Here is a 10422-nt window from a genome sequence, read left to right as displayed (position 1 = left end):
CCATTTTCCCCATGACAACTGATGGTTGGTTCCCACAATAGTGATTTCAGATTTTACCATCCTTGTGGGAATAGTAATGTAGGAAAACGTGACACACACACCATATTGTCATTTATTGCATCAACAACAGTAATAAACCTACATTTGGTCTGATCCAGGATCACATCTGATGCTATATTTATGTCTTTCTCAAATTAAGCAGCCTAATAAAATGTCATAGAATCAACAGACTGTAAGCTGTATCTAACCAAAGTAAACCATGACTTCCAATATTACACCCCATATTTATCAAAGGTACGATAAGAACACTATAATTATGTTTGAATTTACTGTAAACAGACTTTCATTTTCTTTGTATATTAAAAGCAAGTAATGTAAATTTACATGAAAACACATATAAGAACAAGAGTAGAAGAGGAAGAGAAGACTGGTGGTTCTGCTTTTGCTTCAGTTATGCTAATAGGATAAGACAGGTTGACCATCCACCCCCTTCAGCTTCCCTGCGCCACAGGCACACGCACAGCAGGCTGGCTAGCATTTGAAAAAGATCAAACTCTTTTCATCTATGTATAGATGTAAAAGAATGCACTTTCAGTTATGATCAACAGCCATAATGTTTTTTTCCCCAAAAACATTCAAAGATATTGTGTATGGTGGAGGACTAGTTCATTTAGTAATGTTGTAAATGGTCTGAATATATATAAATATAGTAAATGAAATGGGCATTGTAATGTGAATTTGCAAACACAAACTGAATCTCTGTGGAATGATTCTACTGTACACTCTTAAAAATAAAGGTTTATAGGAAATCCTTTTTGGGTTCAACAAAAAATACATTTAATTACACATTTTTTCCCTTAGTGTAAAGATCATTTTAATAATCTGAAGAACCCTTTGCCACTTTAAATAACCTATTGTGTAAACAAAGGTTGCTGCCAATAAAGAACCTGTAATTTTAAAAGTGTATATATTGTATATTTTAAATGTACTGGATTTTCCTTATCGAATACTGAAATCTGAAAATATAGGTACACAAAGCGCTTAAATGCATATGCTTTTTCCTCTGCACTGCAGGCTTTAGTAAATAATTCACTAAAACTCCTGTCACTGAAAGTTCAGCTGAGTATAGAACTGGGCTCATTGCGTGCAGTTCTTGTTGTTCTTCTGTGTGATGTCACGTGTGTAGGCATGTTTACTCAGTTATATCAATGTGTAATTGTCTTTTAAAGATTAAATATTAATGGGATGTTTTAGTTTAAAATGCTTTAACTCCATAATTTTCCCTGTCCAGTTTGGGGAAGTTTAAGGCAAGGATGGGAAACAGTTTCCTCTGTTCCTATAAAAGGGTTGCACCTGTATTGTTCATCACGTGTCATATTTATTGGACACTCTAAAGAGCATCTTTCCCACAGACACCACTAGCACTATTATCACAACAAACCCAATATCTCACAACACTCAATACAAAAATATCAGGTCATAAAATGTAAAGAAAGAGGCAATAAAAACATTCCATAAATTATTCAAGAGACAACTTCTGTCACTAACTGATAGTGTAAGCATCTATATGTTGTACCGACTACATGTTTTTCTCAGGAAAACTGCTTTGTTTGCATTTCTTATCTTGCTTGCTACATAATGTTGTGGGTGCTGATTAACATCTTGTGTGACTATGGTGGCTGAAAACACCTCCAGATGGTTTATGCCTGAAAGATGAGGCTGATCATCAGAGGGTAAGTTTGCAAGAATAATGTTGATGAAATAACACGAAATAAGATTTAATCACACTGAGTGAAAGTGGACCCAGAGCCAGGCTAGCCTGGAGTGAACCCCAAAGCTTGTTGTGAAATATGCTACTCCTACACAAAAATCCCATTAATTTTCCAGCTTCTCAAACACTCTGGGGTTTGAAGGAGTTCACTGCTGTGGGTGTGGCAACTTGTTACACTAAAATGACTGGAATTTTAGTTTTGTAATGAGCTTGTTTTCCCTTTTGATTTAATGGGCTTTCCAATTTTGTGTGTGTGTGTGGTCCTGGTATTCCTTATATTATGTATACCAAATGTCCCCACAAGTATAGTAATACTAGTACATTTTGTCCTTGTGAGGAGATTTTATTTTTAATTTTTTTGGTCCCCACGAGGAAACAAGCTCATAAATCAAACAGGATTACGTTTTTTGAAGATCTAAAAATGCAGAAAGTTTTGTGTGAGGTGAAGGTTTAGAGGTAGTGTAAGGGGATAGAAAGTATATAAAAACCATTACGTCTATGTAATGTCCCCATAAAACATGGAAACCCCAGCATTTTTTTATTAGCTTAATTTCAGCAATCCTACACTTACAGTTACTTTAACAACTATATGTATTTACAACAGCGAGTTAATTTATATTTACTTGGACTCTTAATTCAATCCGTGTGACTAAGTCATTCTTACCCACCCTGTAAACCATCTCTGCTTTTGTTTTTACAAGCCACTTAGCTTCATTTTGTATTGTTTATAAGAAAGTATATAAAAACCATTACGTCTATGTAATGTCCCCATAAAACATGGAAACCCCAGCATTTTTTTATTAGCTTAATTTCAGCAATCCTACACTTACAGTTACTTTAACAACTATATGTATTTACAACAGCGAGTTAATTTATATTTACTTGGACTCTTAATTCAATCTGTGTGACTAAGTCATTCTTACCCAGCCTGTAAACCATCTCTGCTTTTGTTTTTACAAGCCACTTAGCTTCATTTTGCATTGTTTATAATGGAATTGTGTAAGCCCCCCAATACTGAATTTATTGCAAACAGCACCTCTGTAATCAGTACTGGCTCCACAGGATTATCACAGTACTCCATAGTCTCCGATACTTACAGTCCACATACAATAATGCACCATACAGAGAGGATGTATTGGAATCAAGAAGTTAGAAGGTATTTTGAAGATTGTTGGTAAACAAACAGTTTTGGTTCCCATTGACTTACATTGTATTTTTTGTCCATACTGAAACATGGGAGCTGAAACTGTTTGGTTACCAACAGTCTTCAAAATATCTTCTTTGTGTTCTGGTTTGGAACAACATGAGGGTAAATGATTTTCATTTTCTGGGTGCACTATCCCTTTAATAGGCACGGCAGCTTTTAAGCTTCAAAAACAAAACAAAAAAGACACAAAAGCACCATAAATATCAGATCAGGTTTTAGAAACAAAATGTGCAAATTGTACTGTATAGGCCGAAGTTGCTATTCACTAATAATCTTAGTTCACTAATAGTCACTGAGAACTTGAGAACCAGATCAGTCCAATTTGAAATGAATCATTCAGACTGTATTGCATCAATTGATTCATTCAAAAGTATTTGAAATGTTCTTCACAAAAAGTTATTGTAAATTTGCAGAAAACATGGAAAGTAGTACATGTCATATGGACCTTTTTCAAGCTGCAAAGACCCCATATTGAGGTCAATGATATTGTTTTTACAGAATTTGGTCTTTAAGGTTTCACACTCTTAAAAATAAAAGGTCTTAATTGGCATCAATGGTTCCATTAAGAACCTATAACATCCATGGAATCCATGGGAAAAGGTACTTTAGATTATTAAAATGTTCTTCACTCTATGAAATATGGTTCTTTGGTAGAACTGTTCACTTAAAGGTTCTTTGGGCAACCGAAATTGAATCTTCTATGGCATCACTGCAAAATTCCTCTTTTGGAACTTTTATTTTTAAGAGTGCTGTGAACATGAATCACAAATAAACAATACTTCTGCAACATTAAAACATCTTAATGTTAATTTCTACATTAACTAATACATTTTTAAAATCAAAAGTTTATCTGTTAACATTAGTTAGCAGCACACTGTGAACTAACATAAGTTGACAAAGGTTAATAAATGCTGTAAAATATTGATCATAGAGCATATAGAAAACTAATGCATCAACTAATGTTAATTTTTATTGTACCTCCATGAAACTAAAAATGTTTGATTTTATTTCCATTTAATGAATTAATAAAATTAAAATTGATTGAAAATAATTCATTCATTCAATTGAATGAACCTGAATTTGAGGTATTAATTAAACCAATGATTTTCTATGTGATTATTTGCTTTGATTTTACTGAATGCATGTATTACTTATTCAATGTACACAGCCACACACACTGCAGTGGTCTGACCGTGTCTAGCACTCCACAGCAGCCTGAATGTGACAGGTGAGAGTGAACCAGTTGACAGGTAGTTCTTATCACCCACAAGCACCTGCTACTCTGAGAGACGGTGGGTCTGCTACTGCTGGAGTGGCATAAATAAAAAAACAAAGCAAGTGCTCTCTTCCTCTTCCCATCTGCTGGCAGATCTGTAGAGTAAAATTAATTGAATGAATGTGAAGAATGTGGTTGGAAAGACGTTCTTGGACAAGGACAAAAGGAGATAAACAGAACAACAGAAACAGAGAAAGAGAGACACAAATACCTTCATTGGAGAGAAAATATGTGGGAAAAGTATGTGAGGAAAAAGGTGTAATATGCTTTCTGGAAGCCCTTTAATCTTGGTGAGTGCTAAGAGAAAATGTGTCTGCTATTTGAAATCTTCAAACACTGCCAGTTTTCAGCCAGGAAAATAAAACACACCCTATTCGCTCAGTCTCATCATCTCCATCGTAATGGTTTTACATAATATGCGTTCAGATTAGCTTCAAAGGTGATTTACCATAGCTTAGATGCTCCATTTGTAATAGTGTTTTAGTGTGTGTCTCTGTGGAGCTGAGATTCAGTAAGTAATTGCCAAAGTATAATTGTGCAAAAGCACTCTCTGCAGTTCCCTCTCCCCTAGCAGTCTGTGTGCAAACTCTCTAGCGAGGCGGGCTGCATTAATGGCCACATGTGCTTACTTCAGCCTCCAGAAATAGAACTCTGAAGGAGTGAGTGATTAAAAGTCTGTTCCTCTGAGGTTATGAGGAAAATTCAGGGAACAGGGGACACCAACATATGCATAGACATTGGGTCTCATTCACATACCATTTCAATAAATTTTCAGTAAAATATGCACGTTTCATGCAGAAATCATGATTCATCATTATGTTAACACTAAAATGTATTATAAATTACAATAACATTTAAAACCAACTGAAACCACTTCCACACAAAAAAAATCACATGCCCAGTGGTCTTAGAAACAAGAAATTTTTCACCATTCAAAAGTTTGGGCTCAGTAAGATCGATTTGTTTGTTTTGAAATAAATTCATTAAATTGATCAAAAGTGATAGTAATAGCATTTAAAATGTTACAAAAGATTTTCATTTAAAATAAATGCTGTTCTTTTGATATTTCTATTTGTCAGAGATTACAGATATAAAATTGCATCACAATTTTCACAAAAATATTAAGCAGCACTACGGTTTTTAACACTGATAATAATAAGAAATGTTTCTTGATTAGAATGATTTCTGAAGGATCATGTGACACTGAAGACCAGAGTAATGACTGCTGAAAATTCAGCTTTTATTTTGATCAAATATATGCAGCCTTGGTGAGCAAATAAAACTTCTTTCAAAAGCATTTAAAAATCTTAACAACCCCAAGGGTATATCATTTCACGAGTTCACAATTACATATAATAAATTCAGTAAAGGTTAAGCATAATTGGCGCTCCGAGCTTGGAATTTTGGCCCGAATCCAGAGTACCCCCGGTTTGAGATAGGGATAGTTATTAGTACAATCTGTATGTATAAAGCGCTTTACAAACAAATAAAATAAAGGAGTTAGAAGTGAGGTGATGGGGTGGTGGAGGGATGCTAGGAAACTGTCAAGGAACAGAGGCAAGTCTGCTGTGTATATATACACCTCTTATCTTGGTAATTGATTACCGATTACTGATTGTGCTCCTCTCGTGTTAATTAGGTAAATTAACTGAACGTGCTCCTCCTGAAATCTGTTAATAAAACATCTAATAAAATAACCAAGCAAAGTATTGCTTTTTCTCTGAATAACAATAAATAAAACTGAAATGACAAAATAGCTTGTATATGCACAGCTGTCAAATGAGGTCAAATGAGGTCCAAAACACAACTGTGTGTAGTGAAGGCCTAAAAACAGTTTATATTGTATTTTTACTGGTTTTGGGAATTGCTTTGCTCAAAGATCTTTTCTATGTGTGCTCAAGCAAGAGTAATACATGAGAAGGAGATCATGAGTGAGCAGGAGAGAGAAAGGTGAAAGCACTTATAGACATGGTTTGAGTGTGTTTTATGTAAATACTAGCTGTGGACATACAGTACACCCTCTTTTAGAATAAGTCAAAATCATCAACATTACAAGTAATATAAGAACAAATACAGTATGTGTGTAGTGTACACACCTGCAATGTATTCATATAAAATTATCAGTGAACCAGGCCCATTGTCTTAAATTTCATCAAAACACCACAGGGTGGCCTCAATTGTTGAAAATAAAACATCTGGAAATAGTGTATTGACAAAAGAGAAAAACAAATAAGAAAAAAAAAACTGCAGTCATGAGCTATAAAAGGAAGAAGCCAAAGATTAAGGGAGATATTAAAAGTTTAGATCAGGCGTCTAAAACTACCAGCCCTTGGACTAAATTTGATGTGCAAGAGAGTTGCATATTTTACATCCCTCAAGTGTTTAGTTTATCCTTAAATGCGGCCTTAAATCTGTTTTCACTTCCTGAATTTTTGTTTGGCCTTTAATGTTATTTAATGTTAAACAGTAATAATTTTATGTTAAACAGTAATTTTAATGTACTTTCCAAATGGTTTATTACAGGCTTAAAATACAAACATAAACCATTTGCAGCCTACATAAAGCTAACAAACAAAATTGCATGCTTTCATCAGTCAAATTGTTTTTGTACGTGGGTGCGCTAAATTGTGTCATACAAATGTATTTTTTCAGAAATGTTTCAGTAATATATGCACTTTTCATGCAGAAACCATGATTCATCAATATGTCATGCATATGTCATGCAAATGAGAGAAAAATGTTACTGTTAAAAACAAAAAAATAAAATTTCCCATACACAAATGTGCGTTATGCAAATCTTCCCACAAAGTGACGTAGATATGTGGGGGCGTTTTAGAACGAGCTGTTTTAGGAGGGCGTGGCTGACTCAACTTTTATAAAGAATATCTCTTTGGATTTGAGACTTTAGTCTTTGCAACTTTACAGATCTTCTTTATGCACCAAGAGCTTGTAACACTCCAAAGAGAAAGGAAAAATTGAAATCGCATCATATGACCCCTTTAAATTTTTATGAAATATATTGTCATATAAAGTAAAAACCATATATGAAAGCTATTAAAAATTGAAAGAAAATCATATATTAAAATATATCTAGCCCATACAAATGTGTATGTATGTATGTATGTATGTATGTGTAATTCATTTTTGGACATATATGTCATATAAAACCAATCAATACCCATATTCAATATTGCCATTTGGGAATCGCCATAACCCAAACTCATAAATTAGCTGTGGTTTGTAACCAGTGTCATCACTACTATAACTGCAAATGATATTCAGGCCTAAAGGAAGCATTAGTCAGCAGTCCAACATCTATTCAGTACATGAATCATACTCTTCTCTGAGATGTAGCTCATGGACACAAACACAAACTCATGCACATACAGCTCAGCCCCTGCATATATGATATACACCTTTAGTTAATAAAATCATGAAATTACCATATTGTTAGTCTCCCCATTTTGATGCTGCTTAGTAACAGCTGTAACTAATTTCTCAACTGTCAGTGCCAGAGATTAGAATGATTATCTGTTCTGATTTGTATAGATTATCTCTGATTGCACAGTTTCTTTTGTCTGGGTTTGAGCCAATAAGATCCTGTATTGTCTCCTCATGTGACCTTTACCACATAATCACTGTATGATTGACATGCATTACACACAGCAAGTTTCACATATTTCAAGTATATACTGCGAGACAACAAATTGTCATGGATAGCTTGTGGGCTTTTTGGGGTCAACTCAGGACTCATTGAAATGTAGTTGCCATGTGGATGACTTTCTCTGACAGATGGGTCATTTACATATCACAGCCATGAACCCGGCAGATCGACCAAAAGATTCAGTGTTTCTACTCAGTGGTTTCTTTTAGCAAGTTTGAATAACAACAATTGACTAATCACAAATGATTTTAACTGGTCTTTGGTGAGCATTAAAGGTAATGTAATTCTATTTTGAGGTAGTTCGCATCAAGCATTTTGCTTTGAGTTTAACAACATTTAATTTTTATCCAAAAATCATCGTAATTAATTTTATCAATAAACCAGATGTCATAACATGAGCATTAGCACAGCGTGTGCAGGAAACAGATTATCTGTAGCCTACTGGCACAGTGACAGTGGAGCAGATGCATGTGTGTCTGTGACCGGAGTTTAACCGCTTTTGTCTACTATGTGTTCCAGAGGTATAAATCCCCAATGCTTTTTTTACCGCTTGCAGAAGGTAGGATGATCATACATCCTCTTTTTCCTGGACATGTCCTGACCTGGATTTGCAAATTGCATTGTTTGATGGCATTGTTTTCTTTTTGACGTGCTCTCTACAGTCATACATTATATGTATGTGTATTTGCATTGATTTGACAGTTCTCTGTAGATCCCACCTTGTTGCACACCACAACTGATTATGTACAATACCTGCATGCTATTGGTCAAACTTTTCAAAGCCAAAACCCAGATATTTTAGGCAATTGAGAAATCCCGGCCAGGACATTACCAGGGGAGGACTCTAGGGAAAAGTAGTCTCTATGTGGGAGGGCCCCTCTGAACCAACTCAATGTGTGATTGTATATTTCTGTGAGTGATTCTCAATAGTGCAAAAACCAGAATGCATTATAAATGATAGGAACATATAAATGATTTCTGGCTTGTCTTCTTGTTATAATGTTTCGCAATTAGCATGAAAGAGTTCATTGGCACATGGACAAACAAAGAGATCTGGCATGCAGTGTCAGTATTTACAGTATATCACCATGCATATTTTCTCATGATTTTTGTGCAAACAAAATCTTATTTACTTTATAATTTAACAAAAATACATATTTTTTACTTTTTTTGTGTGTGTTTTCCAGTAGAAATGTCTAAACAAGTTCACTTGACAGGCAAAATTACATTGACTTGCTTTTAGAGAACATATACATATTTAATTTATTTTAAAGCTAAGAAATTTAGGTGATGTTAAAACATTAAAAACTATACACAGAGAGAATGGCTTTGCATTAAATCAACGGGTGGATAAATATTTGCAACACTGGGAAAATGGACTGTTACTTGTTACTACTTACTTCATGAGATGTTTTAGCTGTAAACAAGACGAAAAATATTGATTAAGGACATTTTTGTCCTTTTGTTTGCAAACCTCTGGTGGAAAAACAACTCTGGTTCTCACAACCAACGTGAAAAAGACTAGAATAAACAAAAGAAAAGAGATGCAGCACTGTGCCATGTCTCTCAGAGAGCAGGACTTACCTGGGGCCCGTTCTTCATATGTTAGCATACTGGATTTGATTGTTGACGATTTGGCATGATCTTGGATTATTTGGTTCTTCGAAGCTCATCCCGGAGTTGCTGTCATAGCAACACGTCCGTAAACTTAAAGGGGTCATATGATGCTGCTAAAAAGAACATTATTTTTATTACAAGAGTATCCTACTGATCCAGGGACAATAATTTAAAAATAATAGTCATTAAAAAATTATTTAAAGATAATATAATAATTTTGTGTAGTCTTTAATACTATAGACACTTTTTACTCACTGAAAGATTTATTCGTCATAAAATTATTACTTCATAATTGTATTCGAGTCTTACACACATGCTATACAGATGTAGAGTCGTGCATTAATTTGAGAGATAGCTATTATGGGAGTGGCTTGATGGAACTGCAGGAGATGCAGATAACATGATCTTGACCCTTAAGAAACTTTAAATAATGCTGTCACGTAACAAATCTGTTCAAATATAAAATTAAATGAATTGCTAATTGCTACATTGAAATAAAAATGTAAAGCCTGTACAAAAAATTAGAAATCGTGAATATAAATAATTGGGAATCGTGTAAAAAATAAAAAATAAAATGAAAACACATTTCATTTATCTATTATAACATTTATGTAGTTTTGTTCGCTTGGATTAAAATTCCAGAAATTTGTCAAGTTTTTCGTCAGGTGTCTTTTATTATATGATGTCATTATGTTGCGGTCTTGCCGCCAGCCAATCGCTGCTTTGCTGATCGTGGTTTAGAGTTTCGATTCATAGCCCCTTTTAAACCAACCCATGAACGCGCAATTATCTCAGATAACTCAATCCAGCCATACTAATCATCAACAACACGTGCGTTCGAAGAACCAAATTAGCCAGATCCTGATTAGCGCGATGATATCATCTTG

The sequence above is a fragment of the Sinocyclocheilus rhinocerous genome, unplaced genomic scaffold, assembly GCF_001515625.1.
Source record: "Sinocyclocheilus rhinocerous isolate Xijiao unplaced genomic scaffold, SAMN03320098_v1.1 scaffold1634, whole genome shotgun sequence".
In the NCBI taxonomy this organism is placed as follows: Eukaryota; Metazoa; Chordata; class Actinopteri; order Cypriniformes; family Cyprinidae; genus Sinocyclocheilus; species Sinocyclocheilus rhinocerous.
The sequence above is the reverse complement of the archived record's forward strand: the minus strand, read 5'-3'. Positions refer to the sequence as shown.